The 9,213-nt window shown below is 41.5% G+C and overlaps 2 long non-coding RNA genes across 4 annotated transcripts; both read right to left on the bottom strand.

Moving 5' to 3' along the window:
* Positions 1–2,843: 2,843 nt before the first annotated feature.
* On the bottom strand, positions 2,844–4,017 carry LOC103635694 (uncharacterized). The gene is made up of 3 exons (XR_557567.2): positions 3,803–4,017; positions 3,646–3,720; positions 2,844–3,154 (listed from the first exon to the last, which is right to left on the bottom strand). It is a non-coding gene; the product is annotated as an uncharacterized lncRNA (long non-coding RNA).
* A 659-nt stretch (positions 4,018–4,676) lies between these two features.
* Positions 4,677–6,831, bottom strand: LOC103637181 (uncharacterized). 3 transcript variants are annotated; one of them, XR_004852013.1, is made up of 4 exons: positions 6,183–6,831; positions 5,222–6,028; positions 4,966–5,058; positions 4,677–4,907 (listed from the first exon to the last, which is right to left on the bottom strand). It is a non-coding gene; the product is annotated as an uncharacterized lncRNA (long non-coding RNA). The 3 variants fall into 3 exon arrangements; XR_002264354.2 differs by having other exon boundaries at positions 4,677–5,058; positions 5,222–5,297; positions 5,988–6,028; positions 6,183–6,715; XR_004852012.1 differs by having other exon boundaries at positions 4,677–5,058.
* Positions 6,832–9,213: the final 2,382 nt, after the last annotated feature.

Here is a 9,213-nt window from a genome sequence, read left to right as displayed (position 1 = left end):
TATTTGCTAACTTGCATAGGTTACGCCTAAAGCGGGTGGCAGTGGGTCTGATCCAGCAGTAAGGACTGGATTTGTTGACTCGCTCTTCGCGTTCCCTCCTCCTGGTGGTGAAGGCGGCAGCGGTCAAAGCTCTAACCACCCAAGTGGTGGTTATCTCTAAACACTTAAACTTATGTTTGAAATGGCGTACTCGTTGGTGGATGTTATGTTCAATACTATGTCGTACTCGTTGTTTGATGTTGGTGGATGTTATGTTTGAATACTATGTCGTACACGTTGGTGGATGTTTTAATTATAAATGCAAGTGTTATGTCTAAATGCATGTGTTTGTGGATGTCGTATCTCTACATGTGTTTGTAATGTGGCTGTTATATGTGATTTATATTATGTTTGATATATGTTATGTGTGCAGACATAGTGACATAATTTAGTGCTGTTTTTGTAGCAGTATAGAGTAATTCCCGTCGGTCCAGTTAATTCCCGTCGGCTATGGTCGAACCGACGGGAATTAATTACTAACTCCCGTCGGCCCAGTTATTCCCGTCGGCCACGTAGGGCCGACGGGAATTAATTAATAACTCCCGTCGGCCTGGGGAACCGACGGGAATTAGCCTTAATTCCTGTCGGCCCGCAAAACCGACGGGAATTAGCCTTAATTCCCGTCGGCCACTATCTAGCCGACGGGAATTAATTATTCCCGTCGGCCGCCGATGGGGATAACCTTATCCCCGACAAGGGACGCCTGTCGGCCTGAAACCGACGGGAATAAGCCCTAAACCGACGGGAATTACTTATTCCCGTCGGTTTAGGGCTTATTCCCGTCGGTTTCAGGCCGACGGGAATTGAGTGAATTCCTGTAGTGAAGGCGGGAAGGTAAATCCTCTACTTGAGTTCAGACGATGCACCTGGGATTTGTTGTAGACGATGTAATGCAACGAGTATGTGTGCCTCTGTCATGTTTAGAAAAACATTTAGTGTGCATCATATCCTCTACAGTTTTGCTTAGAAACATCTAGTAAAAATCTAATTATCCCAAACATGTCCCTCAGATCATCTTTAGCGGCCTGGTCACCACGGGCTCGGTTGACAGCACCAATGACACCGATGCTGACCAAACACATTGGAGAAGAGGTTGATCTCATCTACAACAGATCGATCGAGTAGGCACAAATCTGGTGAGCTTGATGAAATCCGTAGCAAACCACATGTAAGACACCAGATCCGAAGCTACATCAGCGTTCAATGGTCACTCACTACAATTACCCATGGCGGAGCTGGCAGGGCCGTCTATGACCAAGAAGTTTGATAGGAGGACGGAGGGGGAGGGGAAGTGTGCGCAGGAGACAGCTCATCCGTGTAACTTTTCTCACCAAAACGTCTCACTAAAAGCATGTAACTTTTCTATATTCCAGGTTTTCAGCATAACTTGAATACATACAATGCAAGTTTTGAAGAAGAAATAGTAAACCAGTAACCACGACCAAATTTTAAGTATACTAGTAAATTTCTCGCGCCTTGCGCGCGAGGCTTTGGCCGATGTGTTTATATGACTAACAAATTATTATTTTATACATATATTGTATACATATGGAAGGATCAATATGTGTGGGTGACAGGATTATTTGGACATGCAATTAATCGGTAATAGACACAAAACCCCTAACCGCTGGTGATTTTCACTTTACCAAGACAAACCGATTGTACAGTATAATATTTGACTACACTGTAAAGTTAGTGATGCTGTCTCACTAATGTTTCTGTTCTGATTAAGATTACCTGATCTAAAGCTTAGATGCAAATTTCATTCATAATGGTGCATATTGGTGACAAACAACACAATACAGTTCCGACAATATGTGCAACCTATAAGTAAATGTGAGTTTTGCTCCTGGCTCTATATTAGTAAATAAGGTACTAAGGCCAATGTAATATTAAGGTGACTCGCGTATAGAGCTGACCTGAAGATAGAGAAGCAATTGTAAGGTCAAAATCAGTCATCCAAGAATTAAAATGCAGATAATGCTAACATGAATTAGAGACATGATTTGGTACACAAGGACTTGCAACAGTATTGTTAGTTTTCTGTGGCCCCAAGAAATTGCAGACCTGGAGGGGGACAAGAACCAATAGTTAGTGTAAAAGTTTAGTTCTGACATTTCATTATTTTGCATATGCAAATGAAAGAAAATTAGTAAGCAATGCATCAGTAAATTAACATCTTAATATAGCCAAACAAAAAATTGAACTTGCATATTCACCGAGAAGTAAACATCTACTCTTCCAGATTGAAGACACCTTGTTCGCGGCCAAAATCGAAGGCACAATATTGTAACTCATACTCGGACAGTGCAAATAATTCCATGGTGAGTGAAAGCGCATAGTATCTAATTTTGTATTGAACCTCCTTAAAGATTGAGAAACATTAATTGATCAATATCTATCATGACATTGGATGGCAGAGAGAAGAACCAAAAAATAAAAGCAAGCGAGCAGTCATCACCTTCATCTAAGAAAACAATGAATTCCCAATATTGAATTCACAGTCAAAGGCCAGCTAAGAAAATTTCAAGGACAAAGCAAATGGTAGCAAACTAATAATTCTCCCATGCATTGGCGGAAGAGGATCAATGAAAAGAATTTCAATTTAGGACAGTAAATTACACAAAGGTTACTCTGCAATAGTGTATTGTCTCTAAGCCTCTAAGGTCTTTGTGTCTCTTACAGTTCTACTCCCTGGCGTTTCTTGTACCTTATTGTGATCCTGGGAATTTGACTGGAGGATAGGGCAGAGAGTTAAACACAGTGCCTAGCCTTTTTAAAGACTATATAGTGGCGTAGTCTTTTCTCTTCATTTCTTTGAAGTTTGACAAACAAATTTTGCAAGTGTGAACAACACAAACATACATAGAGTACCAGTTCTTAGGGGACTAAAACATAACCCAACAAACATAGCTTACCAGGAAAGGAACAAAATAACAAATGAAACTATCAACTTGCAGAACTATTCTGAACAAGGTTAACAAAGTAGGAAGTATTCACCTCCTTCTGGTCTGCGGAGCTAGATGACATTGAATCAATAAAGGCGCAAGGAAATTTTGCATCTGTTTCATAGCATTATCCTGAAAATTCCATCCTTCATCTGTATTGGATTCCTCTGCGCGCCAGAATATTGCATTTCATCAGAAGTGAAATAGTTAGCACTGATGTCACAAAACTACACATTGAAGCACAGTGTGCATAAATCATTATACATCCGTACTCCAAGAGCCATTTATAAAGTATAACTGGTATAACAATTTACCAAGCAGTTGCAGCTAAGGGTGGTAATGGGCTCTAAATTTTACATGATAGAATTTAAGGATCGGATCGGATTAGGATGGGGCTCTATTTCTATTTATTTTTGAACTAAAATTATTTTAAAGGCTAAAAAAAATATGAAGAAACATTTGAACCGCGATCCATTACCACCCCTAGTTGCAGCAAAAGGGAAATCAACAAATAACACGTTAGTTGGCAACTTGTTAGTCAACTCAAATATATGCACCGATTCCATTTACTATGGGCGCCTAAAAAAGCTATGATATTTGCATCCATAACATGGCTAACATCCTCTACACAATCAAGTCAAGCGCGAAGGAAACTTACGCTTAGATTCAGACTTGTTTGTACAATCTCCTTTAGGCACCTCCTTCTTACCCTTGGGGTAATAGTTCTCGTAGTCTAAAATCAGAAAGGGGCGCCATTTCAGAAACAGAGCCACCAAAACCATTGGTAATAATCTCGTCAAAACGAGGGGACGTACTCTTCTTGGACCCGTCAGAGAAGAGGCGTCAGAAATGTGGGCTGGCGAGGACATATCTCCAATCCACGGTCTTGCCCGCGGATGGCTTCCCAAGAGCTGCCGACGAGGCCGCAATTAGGTAGCTGCGAACAAATCCTGCCGCCCCACCCTCACCGCCGTGGACAGGCGGCGGTAGCGGTGGCGCGGGCGGCTGCTGGAGGCCCCCGAGCTAGAAACCCTGGAAGGAGCAGCGAGAGGTCAGACCTGCGAGAGGATAGGGGGGCCGGGGAGGGGATGAGAACTTGAGAAGGGATACTCGCCTGGCGCGGGCGAGAGGAGCGCGCGGACCGGCCGAGGGCGAGGGAGGCGAGCGTCATGTCGGCTGCGGCGGCGGCGGCGGCGCCGTGCGCATGGGAGGGCGGAGGGACCGCGCCGTCCGGATCCAAGCGAGAGGGATCACGTCGAGGTCGGGGCGATAGAGGTGTGTTCACCAAACTGCAGCGGAGAAGGGAACGTGAACCAGGTAGAAGCATCTAGAGATGGAAAGCAGTTGAACGATAGAAGCCGTGGATGAACAATCGTGCGGGAGACAAAATTCTGCATACGTGGATAGCCTAGTATGCGTCGTTTCCATGCGGCTTTAAAGATAAGGAAATGTACTCTGTAAGTGTAAAAGTGGAACTACCACAAAACAAAAACAATATATGTAACTGGACCTCATAAAAGTTCATAGGTTATACAAACTCTTGACTTGGCTATTCTGAGAATACTCCTTCATTGTAAACAGTATAGTAGACAGTTTATATAGTTTTTCCTCATTTCACCATCACAGCAAACATATTAAAAAATTCAGAAATACTCCTTCATTGTAAAAAAATGATAATACGCAGCATACTAAGGTTAGCAAGACCAAACTTAAATATAAGCCAGTGGAATGCTTTGACAACTTATCCCGGGAGAAGAATACATTCCACAACTGAGGGCAAACATCAAAAGTGGCTTAGGTGTCGTAATGCAAGATTTTTCTGCTCCGCAGGTACCTTGATCTTCTGGAGGGTGAGAAGCAGAGCCTTGAACCAAAGACAGAAATACCTTGGAATAGTTTGCCTCGATTAACCGAAGGAAACTGAAATAAGCAGCACTGTCAGCTAAATGTCTAGCAAGGTTTTAAGTAAGTGGTATACCATTTGTGGCCTATGACTTGGTGATTTCATCTTCAGAATTACGTATTCAATAAATACAGCGCTGAATAAGTGGCCCCCAACGGTGTATACAACCTAGACAGAAAATAAGTAATGCGATATGATTCTCCGAAAAGAAAAGCGTGTTACAGAGCAAGCATCAGAGAGGAAAAAAATGAAAATTTTGAACCGATGGCATGCTATTTACTACCAGCAAACATAGGAACGAATCTAATGTACAAGAGTTCTTTCAGCAAACCTTTTGCATCAGCCGTGGAATACCATAAGGTAGGTAAGCTTGTAAATGGATGAAGAAATGTTCAAAATGTGCTCTCCTACACATCAGGGAAAAAAGAGAAATATTCCCACACATTCAGCTACCATAATAAGAACTAAAGTTTTCAAAATCACGTACGTGCGCGTTGTATAAGTTGAGCCAAAATGCCAACCTTGCATCATCATTTAGTATAATTGAAAATTTTAAAAAAATCAAACATTGAAGAATCTCAGACTAAGTGTCTATATATTTCACCATTCAGATTTCCTCAAGTGTTTCCTTGTACGAAAAAGAAAATCTATTTAGATGGATCATGCATATTGACGTTTCAAAACCTCTTAAAATCTGTAGCTTGGTAAATGAAAAAAATCTAACCTCCCCAAAATAACAGTGGAGCAACCGGGTCTGCTAAGTCCAAAAGCAAGCGCATAGCTCCACAAGTTCTTTTTAGAATGGGTCATTGTCAATAGCACACTCGTGTTGTAGTAGACTAATAGAAAGGAGCGACTGACAAGAACGCAAAGGATGCAATTCAAAATGGATCACCTAGCAAGCTACCCAGTTAGACTCACGACAAGCAAACATACTAAACAAACCTTGCTACTAAAGATATGCCAACTACACCTATTTAGGATATTTTTTATTATGAGAAATGATGTTTTCTTTCTTAAATGTTCATCATGTCTGTAGCGTGGAGTTACAATTTCTTAAAATAAATGCAATATCTGCTGCATTTGGAAATTCACACCATTGCACCGGCAATTCCTCTGTCCGTCCTCCCTCCTCCATCTGGAAGGCATAAAAAACCCAACACATCGCTCAGGGAACACCACAAAGACACGATAAATCAAATCCCTAAATCTTCTCTAGGCCATGTATGATTCGAATCTACAAGAAGAGGAGGAAGCGGGTGTGAGATTTTGGAGGGGAGGAGGGGGATTACCTTGTGCTTGAGGTATTGGAGGCGAGAGAAGAGGGTGGTGAGCTAGTCGAAGACAGCAACACTGCTCTCGACGGGGACCACGGAGGCAGAGGAGAGGACGATGACGATCTCCTTCTCGGCGAGGCGGTGGTTCGCGCGTTGAGCAGATCCACGCAAGGCAAGTGAAAAGCAGAGCGCAAAAGCAACGGTGAGGAGGCAAGCTGGACGGAGCGATTCGGCTCCGGATTCATAAAGCGCAGGCGCTTCTGCCTCAGATTCGCCGCCCCACCTCGCCTGCTCTCGCCTCGGCGCAGGCGCGTACTCCAGAGTGCGGACAGCGCGGGCCACCTCTCCGGCGTCCTCGGCGCAGCCGTAGCGCTCGGCGACATCATGAACGCAGTGCCCCAGTCGGGCGTCGCCCGTGAACCTCGGGCTCCGCTCGGGCGTCTGCGGGAACGCGGCGGCACCAGCGCCCCAGTACGGTGTGGGCATGTGCCACGAGGTCCGCTTGGGCGTGGCGGCGCAGAGCTGCATGATCCTGGCAGCGGAATGGGAGGTGGGTGGGGGTAGCGTGCGCATTGGGGGTGGGAGCGCGGCGGTCACGGACCTGCGTAGGGGCAGGGAGCGCGACAGTCACGGAGGCGGGGGCATGGTGTGTGTGGACGCCCACACTCGGTCCTTATAGAGTAGTAATAGATATATTGCTAATAAATACTTAAACATGCATAAAAGAATATTCATCATAAGTACAAAAATACATGATATATGGTTACCTTAATTTTTTCTTCCAAAATGTCTTGATGCGAAGTCACTTATGATGCCATCAATATCAATTTTATCCAATAATATTTTCTCAATACATACATAAAGTAGCCAAACCATTTAATCTTTCATGAGACATTTTGGATCTCAAATAATTTTTCATCAACTTCAAATTCAAAAAGCTTCTTTCGTCCCATGCAACAATAATAGACATAGTTAATAAAAAATGATAAGCAATATATATTATGATAAGAATCTACTTCTCTGACATACTAAAAAATATCCAAGACATATATTAATTTATCTGATAGAGTCATCTACAAAACACTAAGCTCTAAAGTTATATCATTTAGATCAACATATGATGAACCATGAAAGAGAAAGTGTTTGCAAATTTGGCGCGACATTCTCTTAGTTCAATAGTATCCAATGACTTTAAGGTTATCGAGTCCATCAAAAACCTAAATATTCCTTTGAATGATTGGAGTTCTTCAAATCTAGTTTTTAATGAACTGATTGCAATATCAACCATGACAAAAGTAATTACCTTCAAAATCTTTTTCAGCTTCAAGATTTTCTTCCTCGCAATCAGTTTCATCATACCGTTTCTTCACTTTACTGGAAATAATGGTTCTACACCCAATTCTGATGCAATCTCTTTGCTTATGATCAAACTAGAAACAAATCCATTATTTCTATAGTTTTGAAAGTAACACATTGTATCATCTATGCTCGTTAAGGTAGCATAAATGTACATGGATAGTGATTGCAACTTCTTGCTCACTTTCCTTACTATAAATAAAATTTCATACCAAATAACCATACTAGCCTCATGTTCTTTCAATCTCTCATTAATATGCTTGCAATCTTTGAACCCATTATGACCCAATGAACCTTTGCAATTTACTAAATTGAAAAGTTTGCACAAAAAGCAAAATACTCTATCAGCATGTTTTGAATAAACCAACTACTTTCTACCACAAATTTCTCCATTGCTCATCTTTCTAGAGTACCAAGTATACGAAAAATGTCTACCATTGGCATCCAAGGGAAATTCAATATTTTTATCTCTTATAGGTCCCTTCTCTACTAGTATATCCCTTGACTTGTTATCAAGATTATCCCAATTTCTTGGATCATAGATATCCTCGGGAAAAACAATTTGTTCATCAACACTAGCATTTTCTATAGGAGGTGAATTAACCATAGGCTCATGACCACTCACATTGTTATCATTCTTGTTGGTGTCAACATTTTCTTCTGGTGTAGGGCCCTAATCTTCTGGGTTAATATTAGGTTGTTCCTCCATAGCAACTATACTAGCTCATTATGATTTTTGGAGTTCTTGAATTACTAGAAAAAATTGTCCATGGCTTCTCTCTGTGATTCTATGAACCCATCTGCTCTTTCGTTTCTTAGAGACAGATGGATACTTTTAGACGACATGATTATATGTTGATTTTCCCCCAAAAATTATGAATTCAATCTATATCTTAGCTACAACATTATTAAATAAAATAAAAAATATTACCGATTATGTAGAACTCACAAATCGTCAATAAAGTCAACCCTTCACCAATGAGCAAACCCTAATGAGGCAATATTTAATCGATGACTTATAAATGACCCGCTACAAAATTCCCAAAAGAACTCACACTAGTAGAAAAGAGCTCTAAGCTGGCGGTACACACAAATTTTATTGGCGATTTCAGTTACCGTGCACCAGTGAAAAAACAGGTGGGGCTGGCTTAATGAACCGCCAGTGGAAACATATTTCCACTGGCGGTTCACTTCACACAACCGCCAGTGGAAATGGGCTATTTCCACTGGCGGTTGTGTTAAGAGAGCCGCCAGTGGAAATAGCATTTCCATTTGCGGTTCCGTAAGCCAACCGCCAATGGAAATACAAGAAGGCATCTAACATAATTCAGTTGAATTACCAACACAGCCGTTGAACAATGCAAAATATTGATCTAACTACTTCATTATCACAATACATTACAACATAGTACCAGAGAGTACTCAGTACCACAATACATTACAACACAAATCATATTCATCTAACTACTTCATTACATCCACTGAGGAACATCATAGTATCCACACTTATTGAATCACAAATTCCAAATACGAAAACAAAATAGACTTAACTTCACTAACACTACTACATGTTGACTACATCAATACTCTAGCAGCGATCCAATCTCTCACTAATGTCATTTCTTGACTTGCATTAACACTCACCCAATCTGACACATCGTAATCAACTTGGCCATGTGAACTACTCTCT

This window comes from Zea mays, chromosome 8 (assembly GCF_902167145.1).
Source record: "Zea mays cultivar B73 chromosome 8, Zm-B73-REFERENCE-NAM-5.0, whole genome shotgun sequence".
NCBI classification, from domain to species: Eukaryota; Viridiplantae; Streptophyta; class Magnoliopsida; order Poales; family Poaceae; genus Zea; species Zea mays.
The sequence above is the reverse complement of the archived record's forward strand: the minus strand, read 5'-3'. Positions and strand labels throughout refer to the sequence as shown.